Source organism: Tympanuchus pallidicinctus, unplaced genomic scaffold (assembly GCF_026119805.1).
Source record: "Tympanuchus pallidicinctus isolate F22 unplaced genomic scaffold, pur_lepc_1.0 scaffold3, whole genome shotgun sequence".
Taxonomy (NCBI): domain Eukaryota; kingdom Metazoa; phylum Chordata; class Aves; order Galliformes; family Phasianidae; genus Tympanuchus; species Tympanuchus pallidicinctus.
Genome location: NW_026294747.1, coordinates 87,506,626 through 87,531,715, shown reverse-complemented (window position 1 = coordinate 87,531,715; position 25,090 = coordinate 87,506,626). Strand labels below are relative to the sequence as shown.

The 25,090-nt window shown below is 38.4% G+C and overlaps 1 protein-coding gene across 2 annotated transcripts in view; it reads right to left on the bottom strand.

Moving 5' to 3' along the window:
• HDAC9 (histone deacetylase 9) overlaps nt 1-24,842 on the bottom strand; it is a 438,145-nt gene extending 413,303 nt beyond the window's left edge. Inside the window, exon 1 of one of the 2 annotated variants that reach the window (XM_052696013.1) lies at nt 24,608-24,842. The gene's annotated coding sequence lies outside the window, so the exon portion shown is untranslated. The remainder of the gene's footprint in view (nt 1-24,607) is intronic. The other variant, XM_052696006.1, reaches the window with a different exon arrangement.
• Between the last annotated feature and the right edge of the window lie 248 nt (nt 24,843-25,090).

Below are 25,090 nucleotides of genomic sequence, written 5' to 3'. Positions count from 1 at the left end.
AGCTTTCTATGATTGATCAATCATAGATCAATAATCAATGTGAAAAAAAAATTAAAAAAATAAAATCAAGAATTATCTTTGGTGATTTCTAAGTTGATAATATAGAGGAACTTGCCAGACACAACATAAGAGAACTAGTGGTGCACCTGTCTAATGAACTGAAATCATAAACCAGAACTCAGGAGAAAATTCTGATCTCTGCTGCAAACATACATAATGGGAAAACCTAAATACATTCATAATTATCATGGACGCTAAGTCTTCTTCAGAGGGGTTAAAGAAAGTGCTGCCCTACCCTTCCTCTCCCCTCTGAGGAAAAGAACCCCAATCAAAATGCTCCATTTTGCCCATCAGATAATTTGAGTATGAACAACTGTAAGAAATTTAAAGCAAATATTTCTGTACATTCAATTATTCACACAAAAGTTACAAATGTACGAATTCCTGATACATATATCAGTTTCAATAGGAATGTTTAAAAATTGTATCTAGTGACAAGCTACAAGTAAATATCAGGAAAACTTTGTATCCATTCTCTTTTGCATTTAGTTACAAGCATTAAAAAAAAAAAAATATTAGCTTCTTTCCAAGTGACTCAGTTTCCCTGCTTGTCACAATTCCAACTACAGCATGTATTTTAGTTTGAAAGATTTCACATGCAGTCATTTAAGTTTCAGCTATGTGTATTTGCTCCATCAGCACTAAAACTTGATTTTGAACTGCAGATTTAATATACTTGAGGCCTCAAGAAAAATCACACCTGAAACCAAAGAGTCCCATAAAGACTTATTCAAACAAGAGCAACTCTGTCTGCATGAAAACAGTTTGAATTAAAAATTGAAGTTTTGGCAAACACATCAGTAGGTGCACTGTATAACACTACTGCTGTCATTAGTTTAAATAATAAATAGATAAATAAAAATTCTAAACAAGTTTTTCTAACATTAAAAGCTTGTGGTTTTTATTTCCTATTCTGTCATAAAGAGCAGCCTGAATACCCATAGAACAGACCACATCTCCTGACAAACATACTAAATTCTGGTGTTGGCCCTCAGCTTGTGAATTTTTTTATTAACTTTATTATTTTTAATCTTTTAGGAATTAACAGGTGGAGGATGTCAAGCAGCCAAACAAATAATTCATTTTATGCTTCAGTGAGATTGTACTCCACTTGCTGTTGCATATCAGTGAGAAAAAAAAATAGCTAAAGGAGGAGTAATCACCTTATTAAAAATAATAATGACTATTCCCTATGATAACTGGTAGTGACACAGAACTTAACCAAATTTATCACATGCCAATTTTTTTGGTGTTGTTACTCACAAGCATTACACAATGCAACGATTTTAAATATTGCTGTGCAGCCTTGAAAGTCCAAAAGCATCTGAAAGTGAAGAGATATGTCATATGTCAAAAAAAGGATTTCCAGGTTGCAGAGGCGATTCTAAATCAAAGCATCACCTGTCAAACTAATGTAAACAAAGCTAATGTCAAACAAAATAGGACATTCCTTAAGCCTTTGGGACTCAAATGAAAGTGCACAGACACAGAGACAGGAAGGGGACACAATAGGTGGCGGAGAGGGAAACAGCCTGATTTCTAGCCCACATTTTGGGATGGACAAAACGAGGCAAACAAATTTTCTTATGCAACATTCACAGACATGGGATGTTCCGTTTGTAAGAAAAAGAAATCCAAAACTGCAGTCACCAACAGTTATTCCAAACTCGTATACTGCTCCATTCTGAACTAACTGGAATTAAGATAGAAACCAGAGATGCAATGTTTATGAGTGTGCCAGAAAGGAAGGTTTTAGGGAATTACAAGATATTCAACACAGAATTTAACAGTCCAGTTTTCAGAAAACTCAAGTTTTAAATTAATATGAACATAATTTTTTACCATCCTTCTCGCTATAAAAAAAATTACATATATATCCAAATGAACAATAGCTCGCCCTTTAGGTGTAAGTCACCTTGGTCACTGCATTTCTGTAGAAAGGGAGAAGTTAATGAAACTGGTCACAGATTCTTTTTCCACGACAGACAGGAAGCACAAGAAAAAAAATAATTAAAATTGTAGCATTATATTTGGATCTAGTGCCAAGCCCTTGCAGCAAGTAACACCAGATGCACAAACAGAAATAGTTTTTATGTTCTTGGACTGGCAAAGGCCCAACAACCTGTCCGCAGCCCATGGCAGCTCATCCAGTGGCAGATTTCCTGCTGCAGCCTCCTGACAGCAGGCACTTCTCTCACCTAGCATACTGCAAATAAAGATAGAAATGAGTTTCAAGAGAAGTTTCATTACACTCAAGGATACTACGCATTCCTTACAATGCACTTGAAGAGCAAATAAGCATCACAATGAAATATTTTTCAGTATATCTGTCTAGTTTTCTTCAAGTCGAGATTTTTTCTTTTTTTAAATAACATGGTAATAAAACCCCTCCCAACCCATGGACAACTTCCTATTCAGAATTATCTACACAAAGTTACAGCAAATTAAAACCTAACGCAAATTTGAAAGCAGAACAGCAAAAAATTGTCCTACCTAAAGGAAAATGCCTGATCTAATTACTCACAGAGCAACGCACATTAAATAGACATAGAAACCTTAAGTAAAGTTACAGATATTAATACTGAAGGAGTTCCTTACTTGACATCAGCTATACTTTAACAGCAATATACAATTTGAGCTTAAAACTAGCAATTATAGAACAGCATTGTCCCACAGCTGGAAGAAGCTGCTTTCCTCATGAATGCAAACATCCCTAACCATAAACCTGTGGCTAAAGCTCCTGCGTAAAACCGGATGAGGTCTCTCGACAAACGACTTTGGCGACGTCATCTCCTCTTGGAAGCCGTTCACATTCCAAGGGAGCCAAATGGGAGGTCACGTCAGGCTCTGAAAACAACAGCTAGGCCAGAGTGGCATAGAACTTCTTTTCATGGATCTCTGGTCTAAGGACTGAGCAAAACCAAGAGGCACTGCGTAGGATTCAGGACTACAGATGTTTCTGATTAACACAGCAATCAGAAAATTGAAGAAAATATACGATCTAGTTAACTGACTGAAAATAAAACTAAAAGAAAATGAGTAACCTTCCATTTACCCACTTATTGGAGTGTTCAGCTATTTCAGTGCTAGCCAATGACCTGCCTTCACAGCAAAATGTAGAACTCTTTTCATGGAATGGATTCTACCTTGGGCAAATAATTTCAGTTCACATTTATTGTGTTTCTAATTTGAAGAAGCTAGAAGAAAGATGAATTGATGCTTCTGCCAAAAAAATTAAAGTTGCTATATAGGTGTGAAGTTCAACACTGGTGAAAGAGCTACTTGTGGGAAATTGAAAGAAACCTTATCAGTGAGTTATAGCACTTCTAACACCACCACAAAGAACTCCATAAACAACAATAGGGTAAGCATACAATAGAAGCTATGCTGCCAGAGGTCAACAGCATGCACACTTTTCAGGTCTGCAGATGCTTCAGTCATCCACGTATTTTAATAGTATTTTAGCCATTTGATCACCTTACAAAGTTAGTTTTGTGGGTATTCTCCCCCTCCTTTTTCCTTCTTCTACTCCCTAGAAAGGTAGAAGAGATCACTGGCAAAGCTTTCTAAGGCTGACAAACTTCATTTTCAACATCACTTTTTTTTCTCCTCCCTCCTTCCTTCTCCTTTTTGGTATAAGCAGGAAGAAATCCTGTTTCCCAGAGGCACGTAGAGAGATCTGCAGAGAAAGAGAAAAAATAATTCTGAAGCTCAGAAACAGAGCAGGAAACAGAAGAGGGCTTGGAAGAGGTTATAAGAATTCACTAAGCTGCCAGAAAACATCCTGAATGACAGTTCTGAGTCCTATCCCAAGATTTGCCTTCAGCTAAAATAGTCAATTGTGATAAAGGGACAAGGAAAAGAAGCAGCAAGTGAAAGTACAGCAGCATTCAAAAAATGCAGAATTTTCCTTCGGAAACAAATGGAACCATCAGCAGAGGAGAAAAACAAGGGGGAAAAAGGGAGGTGCAAGCAACTCATGTAAGAGGCAAGCCACACAACCCACAGTTTCGAGTATTTTTTTGATGTTTAAAGAGATCAAGACTACAAACATCTACATTTTGGCAAGAGTAATGCATTGTCGGGGAAATGAAAAATATATATTAATGCAATAATAAAAATCTGATCCTGGTAAAATTTAAAGGTACAATGTGCTACTACTTCAACTTCATTGTCTTGAGCTCTTGGACCATGAAAAAAAAGTAGTATCTATTGTCTTTGTTAATTTTTCATGGTTTTTTTTTTTTTTTTTTTTTTTTTTAATTATTATTTTTCTTCTTACTTAGACAACATTACAAAAAAAAAAAAAAAAAAAATCAACATATGCAGGCAAGATAATGAACATGCCAAGACTTGGGAAAACATTCATTGGCTTTGCTTTTTCTTCCTAGTCTCATGACCGACTTCAGCAGGGAAAAGCAACAGATACTGATAAAAATAAATAAAAAGGCTTTTTCATGATGCAATTCACACAGCAAAAGAATAAAGTCAGAGGAACAAAATTAAGGGGCATTTTCCAATGGTAAAGCAACTTTTCCAAGGAATATTTGCTTCCACTGTCTGTGAAAAAAAACACTTCTTTTCTCAGGAAGGAGAGACTTCAGTTACCTATGTTTAGGCACGGAACTCATAATTAAATGTGGGCACCTGCCAAAAAAAATGCATTACAGACTACAGCAGCTTTGATGAAAAATATGCACTATTAGTGTTCCTCTGCCACACTAAAACCTTAGTTAAGAGAGAGAGAGAGAGAGAAGCATTTAAAGCTACAACTCTGCTTTCTCAAAATGAGATGTCAGTCCCACAATAAACATAATATAGATCTGTAGAATTTATTCCACTGATGGAAATATTATTTGCACTACTATAGTTTAGGAAGTTAGAGTAGGAAACAAACTCTTTCATTTGATTCTATGACAATGCATATTTTTAAACCACACTGCTCAGAGTACATTTTACACCTTACCCTCTATAAAACCACAGTACTGTAATAATACATGCATCCCCTCTGTATGTGAAAGAGGAAAAAACTGACAGCAACTCCAGATCTTTCAGAACTCACCAAGTTCTCCATTCTAAATCACAGTTTATGCAAAAGTGATTCTAATCTTCGCTCCAACAGTTGTGTTTAAATTAATGGATGCATAGCTGTCTACATCCTACTTCACATTTCCAGAGCAAGACTTGAACCCTATCAACACACATTGCCATAAACTAACCACCACAACAGGCTCATTACCATTAATAACTTTGTTAAAAACTGTATACGTGTCCCTTCACCTCCTGGTAAAAGAAAGCTCAGAAAACCTTCAACAGTGCTGGCCACCTCCTTCCTTTCCTTATCTCTTGACCTGGCAAAAGATAGGGAGACCATTTTCAGTGCCTGTACAAAAGCAGGAGCTGTGGCAGTAGCTCTGCAGGACCGTGAGGCATTGTCCAGTGAACATCTGCACCAACCTACTTCTTTCACATGTTTATCTCTCTTTACTGTTCTCATACAGATAACAGAGTACGTGGATATCGGTAATAAAGCGAAAAAGCTGTGTCTGTGTAAACTTTACAGTGCATTTCATTAAAAAAAGCAAATAAAAGAACTGCTCTAAGGACTCATGTCAGACATGCTGCTACCTGTGTGAGTGGCCCATGATTTAACAGGCACTGGTCACCTCTTCTTCCAGGGCACCAGTTGAAATAACCAGGTTAAGCTGAGAGGTAGAAGAATGCAAGCATAAGAAACATAGAATCGTAGATTTGCTCAGGTTGGAAAAGCTCTTAAAGATCATCAAATCCAACCACAACCATACTACCCTGACTCTACTACCCTGACTCTAACGACTGCTAAATCATGTCCCTGAGCACCAAGTGGTTTTTAAACACATTCAGGGACACAAAGGACACTTTCCTTCAACACGTCTAGTAGATTTGCATCTACCATCTTACAAATAAATAAATAAATAGAAAGTTGGCAGCTGCCAAGAAGCGAATTAAATTTCCTTTTGATTTGCACAGACTTGTGGAATAATTCATTTCAGAAAAAGTAACATTTAGATTTTCCTTCCTGGATTGAAGGAGACACTGCACAGCTCCATTCCTCCATCCCTTTAAAGACAGTCTGTACTGAAGAGGTAACACATATAACACAGCTCTTTCTTTCAGACACTTTTACCACTAAACTTTTCTTACACACAATGAATGAGTTAAAATTTACTCTGAGCTTCATTTTGGAAAGTGTCCTGTGGTTTGGGTCAACTATCTGAAGTGCTACATTTCCTAGCCTATCATTACATCAAGTCAATACCTCATTAAGCTGGGGAGTGGAAAAGCAACTCAAGATTTGAAGTTAAAGAAAGCTACATACAGGGGTTTTACTTTAAAAAGTAAGGGTTACAGAGAATGGCAGCCTTCAGTCTTCAATAACTTAGTGACTTCACATGGCTTTCAAGTATTCAGCAATAATCCATTTATTCTTTGTTCAAACAAAAAACAAAAAGTCTTTCTAATATCATGTCAAGTTTCCTATGTAAAAGCTCTCCTGAGATTAAGACTCAGTGGAATTTTGGCTGTTTCAATTCACATTTTAGGGAGTTTTTCTTAGCCATCTCTCCTCCTGTAGCCTCTCCATTTCTGTCTCCTCTCCATTTCACCCACTATAAAAGCATAGTGCTTCTTTGATATTCAGTCCTTTCTGTTTATCCCATATCTCCTAGTTTCTTGTCATTAACATGACTACCTGTTACAGTCGCAGCTCTTTCCCAGACTTCAACTCTTCTTAAAAGTCACTTAGAAGATTTTGATTTTTACCTAAGCAATTCACTATCAGTCCTAATGTACCCTGACACTACTTATAAACAGTAAATCTCAATTTTTGTGAGCCTTTGCTGGTTGAGCTTTTGCTTACATCAAGTTCTTTTCTATGAACCTGAAATTGGATCTGAAATCTGAAAGTTAAAGACAATGCAAGTACTTTCAAAAATACCATCAAAATCATTTTACAGATAGGGAAAGCTCAGGTCTGGAAAGGTTTTAAAGGTCAGAATCTTCAAGGTTGGGCTGTAAGTTCTGATGACAAAGGTTACCTATTCACAAGGACTCTGTTTTTCACTATCTGATAAAGTATTTCATTTACATTTAGGAACAAAATGTGGGTATGAGAAGCTGACTCAGTTTTCACATTTTCACAAATATTTCAGTTAATCAAGTTATTACTTTTTATTTACAGTACTTGTAAAATGAATTTAAATAAAACTTTGTTTATACTTTTATTGCTATCTTGAACTCAAAAATTCATGTCTGGCCATTTCTATCAGAATTATATACATCTTTTAATTGAGTTCATCTTAATTGGAAATAGTAATAAGGATTGTCTTTCCTCATAACTTGCTTACATTCACTCCTTGTTTACCCTTAGTAAGTTGACAAGGGTCACATAGAAGACTTACTGAGTCTAAGCAATGCAGGTAGTTCTTCATAACTATTTCTGAATTTCATATTTCTGAATTTCTATATGCTATGAGGATTATTAAGTGGAGTATCTGACTAAAGAATAGCTTATCTTTGAGATCCTTCCACTGGCCACAGCTGGTTCTTCAGAAGTCAGAGCTATTAGTAATGCTCCATGAAGTAGCTGATACCTTGTTAACTGCTACAAACAGTTCTAAAACCTCTGTCAGCATCTTTTCTTCCAGTGATCCAACTTGCTCTGTTTGAGATCACCACATCATCACTTGAACACTGGATTTCCCAAACAGGACAGCCTAACACCCGAAGCACAAACAGTACAACAGGTCTAAGCAAACAAACAAAAGTACTCTGGTTCTCTTGTTCAGACACACTAAATCCACTTTTCAAACATTACTTCATTATATAATTCTCACAAGCTCCAATCATTTGGAGCACAGTGAGTTAAGCTCTCTCACTTTACATTCCATTTTCTCGTAGCTCTCACATCCTCTTCAGTACACACTGCTCACTATGTTGGCTTACTTAAATTCTTCAGAGGACTTTGCCTAACAGTATTTCAAACTTGACTGGTTTTGGAGAGGATCAGCGTGCTTGTCACAGGTTACTCTATTCACAGTGCTGTGGTCTTTATCTGCCCCTTGAGGCTTATTACCTACATTTATGCAACCGTGAGTACATTCACAAAGTGCACTCTTGGTAAGATTTAAAGTCCTAATCTAACAAGGACAAGCTTTGTTCCAAGTCATCCAAATAATCATCAATGGAATTAATAATGAATATGAAGTTAGATGGATACCTAACTCTTACTTGCTCCCCTCAAAGAGAACAGCAAAACCACAGAAACAGGGGGAAAAATATATATATTAGGGAAAAAAAAAATTCTTACTTGATTACAGTGTAATATTTGACCCCAATTTTGCCTTTATGTACCTCTAAGAAGGCACAAAAATGTAATTGCTGACATACTTATGTTACATTATAAAAGCAAGAACAAGTTCAATACCTCAAACGGACTAATTAACTACACTGGGAAAGGAATTGAGTCAGTCTCTAAAATGATACCACACTTAAATATAATTACTTCTTGCTAGTGCTTAAAAACATGGTTTGTAAGCTGACTGTTACAAGTAACTTCTTTAAATGCATAATGAACAGTTGAAGGACTTATTCAGCACATAAATCTGAATTGGTTACTATCATCATTATTAACAACCTGCATCTGCATGTCAAGGTAGTGTCGCACTCATAATCCTTTGAATTATCATTAGCATTAGAAGCAAGAAAACAAAAATTTCTGATTCAGGCTCTCAACAAGCTAAAATGATCAAGGTAAGTTCCTACACTGTGATGTGTATTTAAAACATACATGAGGATAAAATGGAGTCTCCTCATCAAAGCTAGCCTGAACTAGTAACACTGTGAAGTTAAACAGTTTCCTATTTACCTGATCTGATAACAAAGTAATTCTCCCACTAAGTACCTAAAATAATGGTTACAATTTAACCAGACTCTTCCAGCCTGTAACAGCCTCCCTGAAACACTGACTCTGAAACATCTATCAGAGCATCAGAAAAACACCTCTCAATACTTAAAATTTTCATCCACTTCTTAGACTCATTCACCCAGAACAGATCCCAAGCTAGCTACCAATAGCTTAGTCCTACTACACACATCAACTTTATTTGTCCAGCTCATCAACTTAATTTGAACTTAATTTGTTCCCCCTCTAATCAATTTAACTTGTGCATTATGCCCTACTTCCCAGGTGCCAATATTACCACCAATTTTCTGTGTCAACTGTCCTTCTAAGTTTAAGATTTCCTCACATCTAAACTATTTCTCTGATCTCATTACAAAGCCTCCAAAACTACCTAGCTTGCTTACATCTTTGCTTACATAGCCCTGGTGTTACCAACAATCCATTAACCTCAACTAATATTTAATTATTTTCCTTCCTCAGATTTAGCTTTAATATCTTTCTATAATTCCTATAATTCTTTAGGGTTACATTCCCACTCCCAGATGAAATACATTCAACTTAATTGAGTGTCCCAGGGGTTCACCCTGCACTAGTTTCAACCTGTATTTCTTTTATCAGATTGGATTAGGCTGTGACTTTTCCTGGTTATCTGTGTCATACTATGTCTATCTGTGGCATCTGCATCTCTATACTCTTCCTGTTTCTTTTCAGATCTCAGTCTACAAACTTACTTTCATTTGTTAATCATATAACAATGATTGTTCTATCTAGTTTTGTTCCCCGGCCATTAATCCATTTAGTCTGATTTTTAAGGCTCTCTTTTCAACGTTGCCCATTGATGTCACCAAATACTATGATTTGTGTTCCTTCATCTGTGTCTTTCTACAGTGACTACAGCACTTCCACTGTTGATGAAATACGAGTTATGTCAAAGAGACCCTTCATCTCATATGAGTCATATTCACCACTGAAAATCAAAGAGAAGGCATTAAACCAAAGGAAAACTCACAAAATAAATCTAAGAGCTTTGCTATCTAGGTAATGAATGTACCATCATTGTTTTCTTCAAAAGGCCTTTCTGTATTGGAAAAAAAATAAATTCTCAGGATGTGCATTGTTGCTTTGAGCTAAAAACTAAGCTTTCTATCAGGCTTCTTAGAGAAAATGTATTTAACCTCCCTACATATAATTTTTTTTTTTTTTTTTTTTTTTTTTTTAAGGTGGTGAGAGGTTGGGACAAGTGTTACAGCACCATAATCAAGACAAGCCAAGTGGAAAAAAGAACAGAGCAAACATCTTTAAGTACTACTCCTATAGCACATGGAAGCCTACTATCTGTCATGGGTACTTTGAAAAGTGTCAGTCCTTGGTTTCACTTGAAGACTGTGAGTCTATGAAGTTCTGCAGGCCTAACTTCCAAATTATGCAATCTAAATTTGAAAGAAACAAACTTCAAAGTATAAACTAGATTTAACAAACACGTATTTTCGAAACAGCAGACCATTTGCAAAAGCAAATGAAAGAGATGAAATATTCAAAATTGCAGGTATTTAAATACTTATAAAAATACTATCTTCTATTAAAAAAAAAAAAAAAAAAAAAGTCCTCACAGCTCATAGATTCACTCAGACAGAAGAGTAAAATTGCTATAGGAATTAGGAATTCAACCTACAAGCGGTGATAAGATAATAAAGTAATCCCACTCATTGAAACCAGTATCTGAGTATGTGACTGTGTAAGAGAGAAAAAAAACAATATAAATATAAATGTAAACTACACTGTAATACAAATGTAAACTACTAGGGAAGAACGACTACTGGATGAATGATGATCCATTCAAGAAACTAGACAGAGAGTAGGAGAAACAACGTAGGAGAAACAAAAGAATTTAGAACAAAATATAACTTGAAACCTGACTCCAAAGGTGATACTATATTTTTTTAAAAAAACAAACAAACAAACAAAAAAAAAAAACAGAAGGTCATTTGGAGGTAAGGGTAAAGAGCCACTTATTTTTCCAATTGGTTACATACTTACTATTATATTCCATAGCAACTGTAGATGAACATGTGAAAACATGTGAAAGTTAATATGAACCAATGAATGCAGCTGAAGAGTATTAAGTAGTCTAGAAGCCTGAGCCTGACCCATGCCTTGACCCCTTGCTTATCTATGCCAATTTTAAAAGGTGAACCAAGGTGTTTATTCACATTATAACCTGCCTTAGCTACATAGATTGCTCAGAAAGTAGTGCCTCCTCTTTATTTCCATGGAAACTACAACAGATTGAAAGAACACAGTAATGCCACTTGATAGAGTAAATTCTCAGCTATAAAATGCTATGTTTCAGCATAGGAACCACCAGTGCATTCTCAGCGGTGATGAATAAGAGCCTGCATGACACATTCGTAAAAATCTGCATCTGAGGAGGTGAGCCACTAATGCTGTCATCACTGCTGAAACTCATCACCTCACTGTGCTCACAGCCACTGGTTGGTTTCCATCAACTTTCAACAAGCACCAAAAAATGTCAGTCAGTGCCATTTTTTTCTGCATGAAAGAATCCAATTCCACACTTTTTCTTCATCTGCACTTCCATGTCAGATGCCATTCTGTCAGACTGCCACTCTGCTGCCATCCGTCGCACAGCAACAAATCAGAATAGAATATTGATGCGGAGATTCAACCTCTACTGCCATACCACCAACATCTGCCTATGACATTGTAGGCCAACATAATAAAGTAGGAAGAACTACTTTTGAAGCAGCCCTCATACATTTCATGTTGCATCTAACTTACATGAGGTCAGATGGAAGGATCCACAAATGCCACAGGAGAAACAACAAATTGTTAGAATCATTCTAAACAGAAAATAAGCGACTTCTTCAAGGGACAGCACTATATTTCCCCCTAGATGTAGAGAGGAGACACATTGCTATTAAAAGTTCTTCACTAATGTCTTTTTGATACAAAACTAGCTTCAGAAATGTTCAGCTAGGGAAGCAATATGTTGGTATCATTTAACAAACATCTTTCCAGGAAAATTATACAAAACAACAAACAAGCAGAGGTTTGTCATCACATTGCCAAACCATCATATCTCACCTTTCTCTTAGCGTTCCTCTACTAAATGTTACTCACAAAAACCTGGAATTGCCATTTCATTTCTAAAGGAAATACTTTGGCTCAAGTCAGGGAGATACAGAATTTATAGCACTAAGGAGATCTGGGAACATTTGAAAGGCCACATGTAGATGTATAAATGTGCTACCAGCAAAATGTCATGTCCACATGCCAGGCCTGTGAACAATGTCAGGTCCTCCAGGAAAGGGAAACATTCTAGTTTTCAGTTTTTAAAAGTTCAAGAGCTTCCTTTAATATAAAAAAAATGTTGACACCCTCCTACCTTTCAAGCCATGCCTGCTCCTTCCATGAAGCTCAATGTAAAACACTCAGAGGTTGCCATCGATGCTAGCAATGTGTTCTACAGACATCTTCACTGCAGTACCAGCATGATTTCCAGATATAATCTCCTTTGTCTCAAGGCCTTCTCTCAGGCCCACACCAGGGCCATAGCTGAGAAACAAACTGCAAACCCTCAAGTACCTCAAGCAGGTTCCTTAGACCTCACCGATTTCCCTTAAGGTAGTGAGGAAGAACTAGATTAAGTTTGTATCTATAGCTCCTAATTTTGTCACTGAGGCAGAAAATAAGCTCAAGGACAATGATGAATAGGTTCTGCCTAGAGAACATGTTCTTCTACGTATCTGCAGATCAACTTGCCCAAGTAACGACAGGGAAGCTGACACCTCAAGAACATAGAATTGTCCTTTCCAACTCATAGTCCCAAAACTTGCTCTTACACAAAAACAGCAGTGGCTCTAGACCAGATACATTTAAGAGTGACCCAATTTCATTCAGTAAGAGAAAAAGCCAGAGTAGTGGGCTATATAACCTATGCAATTGCCAAACTCCAGAGGTAGTGGGTAATTCAGACTTAGCTTGCCACTTGTATCAGACAGGAGGAGAGATTTTATATCCTCTAATGGCAAGATGAGAGGGAAATGACAACTTGCAACTTCAATATGAATCCCTGACCTGAAATCCCAAGTAAATCCTTGACTGCCATTCTGGAAACTCCAGTTTTCCCAGCATTCTTGTTCTCTACTGGGACTGCCTGTCTGCAGCTCAGTAGACACCAAACTACTTGAGAAATGCAAAACAGGAAAACTTCTTACATAGCAAGACCTCCGGATTTCAGACCAAACACAGCTGTCACACTTCCAGCATTGCTACCTCAGCTCTCTCCTGGATATGACTGGGACAGATGATCAAATGAAGCAGCCTTGCCATAAATAGTCAGAGCAAATGACTGCTAGTCTCAAGTGCCCACTCCAGTCTGAAGGAGGGAGACTTGAATCAAGAGTGTCTTGATCCACTTATCATTTAGTTTAGAAACAGACAGAACAAAAACGCAGCATCAATACATCGGTTTACTACAGTCTTTTCTCTCTTGCCTTGAGGGTTCCTATCTAGGATGAATTTCACAGTCTGCCAGATCCCAGCTGACCCCAGACACATGCTCCATCCCCTGTATCTCAAACACAGCAGATATTTAGGTCCACACTCACAGCCGTGAACAAGCAGATGATCAGAATCAAATGGGGCAGAAACATACCCCACAGGCACCTATGGTTATGCTAGGAGCAGCATGTGCTGAAGACACTTGAGAAGACACTCATTCACTCTCCCCGAGTTCTGTGTTTAGCTTGTCAAGAACTGTGTGCTGTGACCAAGTCAACATTCATATATTAAACACTAATACGATCCTGCTTAACTTCTGCTGCTTTCAGACTGTCACGACTGTACTGCTCTGGTTGTCACCATCTTCCTGCCTATAAGCAGACATTCCCCAGACCAGTAGCTAGAGCTTCATGAGGGCTGTACAAAAAGCAATAGAAGTTGCAAGCACAGCTGAATGGTTGCTGTTTATATGCCTTGTGACAGAAGAACACGTGGATTATCTGGATGGTTTCTGTGATTCAGATGCTGAGCATGGCAGGACTTGTCCCACGAAAAGATAAGCTTTTTTTTTTCCTTTTCATTCCACAAAGAATTGTCTTTCTTGATTCTGAGTCACTAAGATGCCTATACTTCAAAATTCAATAGTGTTCAAGCAAGGAAGAGGGAGAAAATTAGGACAGGAGTTGTCCATCCTGGTTGTCTAGGGCTGTTAGAGAACTGCCAGTTACAAGCTATGAAACAGACTGGGATGCAATGGAGACTGGAAAAAGTTGCAGGAAAGAATATAGGGAAATAAATGTTCTTACAATGGAAAGCACTGTCAACTTTAAGAATAATTTATAAAAACAAAGAACAAGTCAATATTATCTCCATGCATGCCTTTTAAGTGTGCACAGATAACACCTCTGTGATTGTGCATGACTATACAGTGACTAGGTCAGCTGAGGACCTGAGAAGAGGCAATGCACACAGACACCTTATCATGTCTCTGTACTCCACATACTTCTTTTGGAATTGTAATAATAAAGCACGGAGAAATGAGAGCAGATATCTTCAAGTTCTCTGTTTTAAGAACTGCAGGAACTGACTACCATCTCTGCTTTCTCTTTTCTTCTTATTTTCTATACTGCATGAAGAAAAGCCCTTCTCTGAGGCATTCCTGAATAAGCCAGAACCCAGCAAAGAGCTTGAAAATATTCTGGATTGTCCTGTATATTTATGAAGGACAGAAATGACAATGACAAACAGGCAGAAGTTTGGGCATTCCATGGGACTGAAGGCTGAATCCACACCTTCAGGAGTTTCAGGACACATCCTACTCCTTCTCGTCCACACTGAATGCCCCAATTGTTAGGCAAAATTTTCAGAGGCAGAAAAATATGTTTCTTCATGGCTTTTTTGTAAAATGGAATAATGGTATTTCTGGGAAAAAAAAAAAAAAAAAAAGAAAAAAAAAGTGCATATCCCAGTACAGAACTCTGAGAATGGAAAATTACACACATTGCTGAATATTTCAGCACCTTGCATGCTTGAGAATGCTCAGATATCTAGAAGAGCCTACAGAGAGATGCACGCAATAGTTTAAAATGCAGATCTGAACATCCAAAGGGCATAAAGTTGCACATAGGGAAATTAGTCCTTTAATCAAGAAAATTTTTTCACAACTAAATTCAGACTCATAGTTTTGAGCACCAAACTTTTCTCCAGGCAGGGAAATGAATCCCAGCCTTCATAAACAATCACAGATGAAATTCTGCATGCTTAGACACAAACACAGCATTGTGCTTTATCTAAATAGTATTTATGCCAACTGCACAGAATAATTAGAGGGTTATTGACATTTGAATAAAATTATAAAGAAACAAACATTCTTTCAGCAAGAATCACACAGAAAACATCCTCTTTCATTACTGCAATAGCAGATTCATATTAACTGCATTTAACTTTATTGTAGAGAGGAATGTAAAGTTTAGTTCTTTTTCATATAAGTGAGACATCAGTTTTTCATAGCTCATTGTGCAAACAAAATCAGGTATCGAATGCATCCTTCAGCTCCTTTATTTGAGTTATTCAGTTGACTCCAATTCAGTATCCAGTGCTTATGTACTCAGAAATGTACCTTCTGCACTTCAATATCTTCTGCATATTAGTAATATGACAAAAGGGGAAATACAGCCCGTTCTGTAACAAAATGGTAGATTTTACAGTCTTTCACAGAATGAAAGGCTGTTCTATCAATACCTTTTTTGTTTGTTTGTTTCAATAATTATGCATCGGATGGTGCATTATTCTATTATATATATATATATGTATGTGTGTGTGTGTACATATATACATATATATATATGTATATATACACGTATATATGTACACACACACACATACATATATATGTATATATATTTATATATATAGAAATGAAAGCAATTAAGAGAAATGATGTGTTCAGATGCCATGGGGAAAAGATAATCCCAACATCTCACTCCAGAAGTATAGAAGGCCATTCTGAGGATGAGTAAATGGAAGCAGGGTCAGAAATGATACTTGTTTATTAACTACAAAGTCAGTCAGCATTTCTCACATGCTCTGTGTACAGAGTGCATAAAAATGCGGTGAAATTCTGAAAGCAGTTCTTTTGCTACTTTGCAACCTGGAGAAAAAGGGTTTCATTTGTCAAATGCCCACAACAACCTGCCGTGTGTACCAGCACACCGCATTTATACATAATAAGAATACAGTGAAGAAGCTACAAAGTTGTCCTTATGCAGCAAGGAAAAGTAGTGATGGAAGAGACAAAAGCATGCATATATTTTGATGCAGGAAAAATGAGCTTAGCATGCATACTGAAATCCAATACAATTATTTCGAAGTAATTGACAAAAGACAGCAAAGGCGAATCATCAAGAATTATTTTGATATATTTTTGTGGATCGTCCACTGCTTTGGTGGACTGCCTAAATTAAATCATTTAGCTAATGGTTAAATTAGCACTAAGCATTGCTTACCTGCTGCTAGCTGCAAGCCCATCGTTCATACTCCCTGCTGTTTCTGCTGGTGGGAAAGAAATGATGATACTACAGCCTTTCACACTGGAAGCACTGGAAAGTCTTAAATCAGTATATGCCTTGCAGAGAGCTTTCAGCAAGCTCTCTATGCTGTCTTACCTTTTCTGCCCAATACAAAAACACCAGAGAGGGGAAAATTTTATGTACAAACAAAGCTGACATCCTAACCTCATTATAGTCAATGACAGAACATCTCATCTGTAAGTAAAATCCTTGCCTTTGCAGTGAAATTCCAAACACTATTAACAGCAGTGATCTCAACAAATCATTTATAAGATGCACACCTTCTTTTTAAGGTGCATTTACCTAGATATTGATGATACACGTAAGCAAAAGGGAAAAAGACTTTTATCAGATCTTGGACATGCTAGAAGACATCTCATCACAGCAAGAGGCCTGGTAATTCAGAAGTCATGAGCACATCACTGAAGTGTAGTAAAAACCTAGGGTAACACCAATTCATCACATTAATCCTGTAGTTTTTCAGTAGATTCTGATGGAAGCTTCCCAGCACAAAAAGCAATACTAACTAAATTGTAACAAATAGCATTCTCATATCAGGACTCTAACTTCTTTCTTTCATAGAAAAAAAAAGATATGGTCAGATAGAGTAGGAGACAAGGTATATGTGATGACATAAACATGGATCCTTTACACTCTTCTAAGCAAGTATGCGTAAGAAATCTCGATTCACTGAGAGCAGCTGAACGCTCTCTTTGACACATACATCATTCATAGACCTTTTTTAAGAGATCAATATGTAACCAATAGAATTTACACCTCTAACAGGTTTTGCTCAGCTTTTCCTCATCATATTATGCCCAACAGTACTCTCTCTGTCTGTGTCAAGTGCATCTATCTTCCAGCAAGGAACGAGCATGTGTAAGAGGTACTGATTGCTGGGCAGCTACGAATGACTATCTGAAAAGTAAATCTAGATATATCATTTATAAATGACAATTCCTTTCTCTGGCTTGGTCTTAGCTCAGATTCCTCACCAACTATTGACTGTCAGTTCTGTGGCCTAGAGTTTCAGGACTGCAAATTGTCATGTCTTCTTGCTGTCAGTGAGACTGAACAACAGCTTTTCTCCGCTCTGCCTACTCTAATCTGTATGGCAAGGACAACTGGGCCAAAAAAAGAGCTCTTATGGCAACATCCAGCCACATCCCTGGTACTGTAAAGACCAAAGTGACTTCTGATATTCAGATATATACAGTACAGAGAAAGTAACTATTTCAATATCTAGAATGGATTGCTGAATTATTCAATGCTCATGTTTTTGCTGCTTAGAGTTTGCAGTGACAGAGTATCACTCCCAGATGGTATGTTCTCTCTTAAAACATTTTAGGGGGGACTTGGGAAGATCACACCAGCTGTAGTCTGAAAATTAAGAAATTCTCTCCTGCTCGTTCTATTAACTTCTGCTCAATATAACAAAATGCGGTATTCTCATGTCAGTTCCTGCTCCTTAAGAGACCAAAACAATAGATTCTATGTGTTGGAATACTGAAAAGCAAGGAAAAACTTCCTTGCAGTTTCTGCACTCTTTTCATATGCTGATCATGACTGCAGCAGCTCTTAACTTGCCTTCAGTTATGTTCGTAACAACAGAAATATGTTAAAAATACAAATCTTAAACATACATGCAGTTCTAGCCACCGAATACTGTCTTGTTTCAACTCACTGATCTTCCCATTTATACCATATTCACAGAGAAGATAGAGAATATATATCTATATCCCAAATAAAATTGCTTTTACTTCAATCTTAAATATCAAATTCCACTTAATTAAAAGTATGGCTTATTAATCAGTGCTGGTTATATTGTCCACCAAAAGCAGAAACATGAAAGATTAAAGTAGTAATTGTACCTATTTTATATTGTCAATATATCTATTTCTGAGCTCTGTATGAACATCTGAATAGCTGTGCCTATAAATCATGCAACACGTCAATAAATCTTTTATTTTAAACACAAAATACAGTTACTTTGTGCACGCTGTTTATTTTCCATTTGGAATTTAGTGTTTCAATGTTTTCCCTTGGAAATCTTACATTCATGCCTGTAGTTCACTCACCTCTTGTCAAAGCAAGGTTTCAGTTCAATAGTTAGGCACCCAGGATATCTAGTGATAACTGTCAAAAACTCAAATAATTAGAATTTTGCATAATTAAAACCCTAGACACAGGTTGTTTATGTCATTTGCTTTGTATGCTTCTACAAAGGGAGTACTTCAATCCACATAAGTCATGTTAAAACAAAATTCCAAAGTCACATTACTACAAGAAAATAACACTATTCAAGAACTTATCTGATAAGAACCGTAAATTAAACTGTGTTTCTACCATGCAAAATACAAGACAACATTCTTCAAAACACATAATAGATCTTTTTAATTTTATAATCTCAAGACAGTAGAGTTCTGCTCAACGCCTTATCTGTGCATTTTCAGATCCTGTGCTTAGTATTTGGTACTTTTACCAACATGATGTTTTAGAATCATCTCTTTTCAAGCAATAGACCTCATCTGGGATACTACTCCTGATTTACTACTCCCAGTAAAAGGAAAGACGCTTCTTCTCGAGTCCTTCAGAAGCCACCAGAACAGCCAAGGCTGGAGAACTCACCCCATAAGAAGATGTTGAGAGAAATGTTTCAGCCTGCAGAAGAGACCTAAGAACTGCCTGCCAGAAAAAGGTAACCAAGAAGATGCAACTGGGCTCTTCACAGATGCGCATGATGGAAGGACAAGAGACAATGGTTATAAGTTGAAAATGGGATGTTCTAACTCAGGATAAACAAATAAAAAAACCACCATGAATTTAATTAAGCATCGGGTCAGACAGGCTGTGGAATATCCCTCCTGAATTCAGTGCAGATCCTGGTTCCAGTGAGAGGCTGAACAACAGAGCTCCCAAGGTCACTTCTAACTGAATGTTTCTCCGATTCAGTGTTTCAAAGAGCTTCAAAAAGTAACAGAAAATGAAACCTCCATTTTGACCGGTATAGATTCTAGTATACATCAGTTGAGCTTCTTCAAAAAGAAAATATTAACGCTGTTGAACAAGATGCTAATGAGAGTTCACATGGCCACAGACTATCACTCTGATCTCATTCAATGAGGCAATATAAACTCAATTGAAAAGGATACAAAGAAGGATTCAAATATATTTAAGGAATAGAAACTCAGGTTGTCAAAATGAAAGCAAATATGTATAATTTCTGTTCGACCAAAAAAGTAAAACAAGGAAAGCTACTTGATAATTTGTATTTAAACAGGTACAAATACCCACATACATAGACTTCTCACCACAAATATGTAAGCATTTTCACACCCCTTCTTGATGTCAGCTATAAACTGTGCAAATACATCATACAACAGTTCCAATAACAGAAGTTTCTTCAGGAAAAAGAGAGAGAGAGAGAGAGAGAGAGAGAGAGAGAAGACAAGATAGAAAAGGCAAAGGGAAAAGCAAAAGCTGGTGGCTCTTGCACCAGTGGGGATCACTTCCAGGGGAAACTTGACAATAGTAGTTTTGCAGGGACAAAGCCATGAGAAGAGCACGAAGATTATAGTGAAAAACAGTGCCATAGCAGCTTCTGTGAAAACTTACAGGGCCCCACGTGATAAGCAGAATGCAGAGCTATCCATGGAAGACTCTCAGCAAATAGTTAAGGCACATATAACATCATGCAGCACACCACCTCCCTCACAGATAAGTTACAGCTCGAGTCCCTTTCTATCTTGGTATAAATAAAACAAAGCTCATTTATTTTTCAATATTGATGGTTTCTCTGGTAGAGCAGGCACTATCTTTAAGGTACTCTGAATAAGGCTTTACAGGTTGAAATAGCACAGAAACAAAAGCTTGATTTGCTCAGCACAACAAACTGGACTTGCTCACACTTGCTCAGTCTCAACAAGGTGTGGGACTCAAGGGCCCAGAACCATCCCTTCCAGAGAAAGCACACACTCTGAACCCTGAACAGAATTTAACTTCAAAGACTGAATCCTTCAGAGTGGAAATCAAATGGTGAGATATGGAACCCAGCATCCTCTGCTCCAAAACTAAAGAACTGAGAACAAAATAAGTGCTGTAAGCCATCATCTTCTGAGTTAACTTCTGAGTTACCTTTGCTGAAGACTCATTTCCTTGAACAAAAACCAGTTTAGTTACGCAACAGCTGTAAAGCCAAACTGTCCTTATAGTCATTACGTATGATAGGGAAACTTCAACAATATATCATGATTTGTGGGGGATAAACACTAATATTTATATTTAAAAAAACAACCAAGAATTACTGGAAAATAAGGATAAATATTTGCATCCTGCTATCTGCCCAATTCATAACACACTGAATTAATGCTAAAGATAAGCGAACATCTGAGCTTGAAGGTTGTATAACCAAACTTCACAGTTCCTTTTCCTCCCAAAGAAATTTCTGAATTGCAAAATTTCAGTTTGCCAAGCTTAACCGTGTGAGAATGTATGAACTGTATGACCTAAGAAAGTGAAGACCTGTGATCTGTGCAGCCCAACTCCTGGTTCCCAGATACCCAGCAGCAGATGAGTAAGGAACAGTGGGGCAACCAAGTGGCAGTACCTCCTTGGAATACCCTGAAGTCTTTGGGATATATGCAGGTTGGACACATTTTGATCTAGAACTACCATCATTGTGCTTTCTAGCCCTTGGCTCATTTCTTCCATCTATGAATTTTTCTAGTTTTTAAACTCACGTTAACATTTTACATTGACATATTTCTCTATCAAGGAGTTACAAAACTATAAAGTACATAAAAGTGGATAAATATCAGAAAGTTTTGATATGTCTCACCAGGGTTAGATCAGACCTTGGGGTGGAAAGGATTTTAAGGTGGATTTGAGGTATTAAAACATTTTTGTACAGAAATTAAGCACTATTTCATTTCCATTTAGAGTTGCTTCAAGTTGACAACATAGTGTAACATGAATTTATTTCATAGTATTATAAATGTTAATATAATAAGTCAACACTAGCTGACATAGTTCAAAGTACACGATATATACTAACTCCACAGAAGCTACATCTAATAAGAGATAAACTCTTTGGTCACATATGATTATTCTCATCCAAATACTCAAAACCAAGTGAATAAATGAAAGGTGACTTCGTCAATATGTTAGCTCTAAAAATGACTTGCACATCAATTCCAGTAAACAGTCTAACTTTATTTGATTCAGCAACCCAACATTGTCTGAGAAAACATTTACTCCTTTGAAAATCATTACTAAAAGGTCAAAGCATGACAAATATCTTTTATCATGGAATAGTCCAATGTTTTGTCCTTAAGTGTGGTTTATCATTTTTTATTTTTTTTATTTTTTTTATTTTTTTTTTTTAAACTCTTCCAATGTAATATGCACCTTCCTATCTAAACACAGAAATAGAAAACATTTTCTTGCACAGACCTAGAGAGACTGGAAAGCTCTGATAAATACTGATTCTTCTAATTTGAGTTCCTATTGAAATTCATTTATATAGTATGCATATAAGGAACATCATATAATTCTCAGGACATCAGGCCCAAATCTCTTCTCTAAAAAGGAAAAATCCCTCACTCTTGAGAGGAAAGCAGCTTACTAAGCCCCATGATTCAGCTATGATCAGGCTGTAAATCAGAGGCACTTTGCTCTGCAGTTTGTGTACATGTACCCAAAACAACTTTACATTAACTGGTTTGAATCCTGATGAATAAAAAACAATGACAGTGCAGGATGTCTGGTCAACATGTGCTGAACTTAATTAGTCTTTTTGGACATCACTCTGCTACATTCAAACTTTCTTTGGTCATTTTCATTAGTTCTAATGGTTCATATACATCAGGATTTGATTATTTTCAAAACTACATTTCTCATAATGAACACTACGTGAACAAGATGAAACTATATCAGCAATATTTAGGCCACTCTCAACATTCATGGTAATTCGTACCAGGATTCATGTCATTTTGGGAATGGAAAAACTCGAATTTGGTCAACATTTTCTGTATTATATTATATTTTCTGCAAATTGTATTTTTAACAGCAGCTTCAACAGAAATATATAGGGCAGCAAAACAACTGAAAACTGTTTTCCACCTCAAATATTTGTAGAAAGTAGATAGGTTTTATAAATGAAACTACTGTTACACTTTTTCATAATAGAAGATATAACATTTTGTCATGAAGAAAATAAGATCTAATAGGAACAACTGCATCAAATCAAGCATGTAATGGGACACACTTCACTTCTTTTTTCAAAAAGTGCTCTCAGCACAGGAAGGCAGTGTCAAACAGAAGACACCCAGCAGCTTACAGATGACTACTCCTGTTTCAGCACGTAGGCTGCTCTTCATTCATGGAAAAAAGGGTTCACAGAAAACCAAACACTACTTGTTCAAAAACGGGCAATTTAACGTCAGGTTGAAGATACTTGTGTGTATTAAACACAGATTTTGATACCAAAATAAAAAGCAATCTGACACTTTTGAGAGCAGTGTTTGGGTAGGCTTAACTAATTGCGGTGCTGCATTGGCATGAACTTGGTTGCCACATACAATGGCGTGGTTTTTTCTTTTAGGAATTTTCAACTGACAATGCCATTTTCATATAAAGCAGAGCTATTTTAATATTTATAGGAGGAAGCTGGCACAATCATTAGGTAAATATGACTGTAGCATTCCTCTCGGGCCATTACATGTTTTTTTCCTACATTTTGGATCAGAGCTCTGCCAACGTAATGAAAAAGAGGTGTCAAAATAGTGCATTATTGTATCATTGCCTGTGGAAAGTTATATATAGTTGAGACCTATATATTTCATACGCATAATGACACAACACAAGTAGTATGTGGGGATGGAACCGCCTTCCAAGAACGCTCCGGTATTATGGCAGAGAACAAGCCTGTGTTTCTCTCTGAACAAAGTAGGCGTTTTGGGTACAAAACATACGTGGGCTGGGGCCATATGTGGGCTGGGGCCACTGCCACAGGAATGCATTGGACATGAGAGAAAAATCTAGAAACAATAAAGGAAAAGATAAAGCACCCAGATCTGAAACTGTTGGGGAGCAGTGAGAGGAGAGATGGGAGAGGAAAATAGGAGAGGGCATGTAAACAACCGTAATGCTGAAACAGCTTCTGCTCACTGAGTTCTGACCAAAGCTCACAGGCCTTTATAAGCTTGCAGACTGCATCCTGAGGAACTGTCATAAAACTACACTTCTGTCACAGAAAACAAAATGTCACAGAACTAAAGCTGACAACGTTGGAAGACAGATATGTTTAGAATTCCCTGCTTTCTGTGCTTGTGCTTATCCCGTGCTGTTTATGACAAACATTCTCAGCAGCTTTCGCACTAGAAAAGAACACTCACGCGTTTCCACGTGTCAGAAGGGCTCCACAATTTGCTTCCGTACTTCAGCATCAACGCTAGGCTTGTTCTAAACACTCCTTCTCTACTTAATTTTCATGCAGTTTGTGGATGCTCTGAGACCTCCTCAGAGCACTTAAAAAAACAAAAGGCGGCAGCCTTTCTAAGACGAGTACACATTTTGTAAGCAGCATCTCTCTTTTCCCCATATAACGATAAGCACGAGCGATCAGGTCCAAACAGCCGTACCTTCACCCCGAACCACCCCACGCTGCTGCCCTGGAAGTCCCGCTGCAGGAAGGCAACGCGCTGCTCCGCCACCCTCTGAAACCGCCGCTCGGAGAAGCACGGCTGACACCGCCGCGCTGCCCCGGGCGGCAGCCCCGCTCCCACCTGCCCGCGGCCCCGAGGAGCAGCGCAGAGAACTCCCGCTTCAGGCACGCTGCAGCTATAGGAAACTTGCCGTAAAGGCTGCCCGCGGGCGCCCACCTCCGCAGCTTGCAGCTGCACGGGATGCCGGCACAGCGCAACTTCCCCAACCTGCCACGAGCAGCGGGACGCGGCGGGGCCGGGAGCCGGGCAGAGCCGGGAGCGGAGCTGGGCAGCCGCCCGGTGCCACTCACCTTCCCGCGCCGCCTCCTTATCTCTTTGCTCTCGGGCTGTAACTTCCAGTCCTTCCCCCTGCTGCCATCTTCCGCGGGAGCGGACGGGGAGTAGGCGGCCAGGAAAAGTTGGCGGCGGCGAGGTCAGGGGGCCATCGGGGCGGCGAGGAGGGGAAGGCAGGGCAAGGCAGGGTGCGGCGAGCAGCCGGCGGGGCGAGCCCGAGTCCGAGCCGTGCCGAGTGCGGCCGGGCGGGCGGGGCGCCGCGCCGGGGCGGCGGCAGCTGACGAGGGGCTGAGCGCTGCGCTCGCAGCCCGTGGCGACACGAGGAGGATTTACTAAAAATAGCCGCCCGGCAGCGGGAGGAGGCGGGGGGGCGGCCGCCGGGCTGCAACGCGCTCCCCGCCGCCGCCGCTGGGGGGGCCAGCGGGCCGGGCCGCGGCGGACGGGCAGCGCCTAGGCCGGGCGGCGCCCGCGAGGCGAATGGGGCACCGCAGCCGACCGGG